A 311-nucleotide genomic window follows, 5' to 3' on the forward strand; every position below is an offset into this window, starting at 1 on the left:
CCGGTGGCCGAAGAGAGCAAAAGGAAGAAAGAGGCGGAAAGGACTCAGCACACCTCCCTTCCGAGAGGGGTGGGGACAAGCAGGACGAAGAGCACCGTCCTACTTTGCCGACTGGCCAACCAAACGATCGTTTGTTCGCCGATGGGCCACGGAAGAAGGAGGGAAAAGAGATCGCGCATCGATCCGAGAAGGCATCGGCAACTAATTACGCAGATTTATGTCCCCATTGTCCATTGTCTCTCTCCGGCTGGCGCGGGCCGAAGCGGGCCGGAGCGGGCCAGAGCGGCCCTCCGAAGCCCTGCGCGACCGTG

At 61.1% G+C, this 311-nt stretch overlaps 1 protein-coding gene across 5 annotated transcripts in view; it reads right to left on the reverse strand.

Moving 5' to 3' along the window:
- LOC105681806 overlaps positions 1 to 311 on the reverse strand; it is an 89,651-nt gene that overhangs the window by 1,496 nt on the left and 87,844 nt on the right. The gene's annotated exons all lie outside the window — the stretch shown is intronic.

Source organism: Bombus impatiens, unplaced genomic scaffold (assembly GCF_000188095.3).
Source record: "Bombus impatiens unplaced genomic scaffold, BIMP_2.2 scf_2222, whole genome shotgun sequence".
In the NCBI taxonomy this organism is placed as follows: Eukaryota; Metazoa; Arthropoda; class Insecta; order Hymenoptera; family Apidae; genus Bombus; species Bombus impatiens.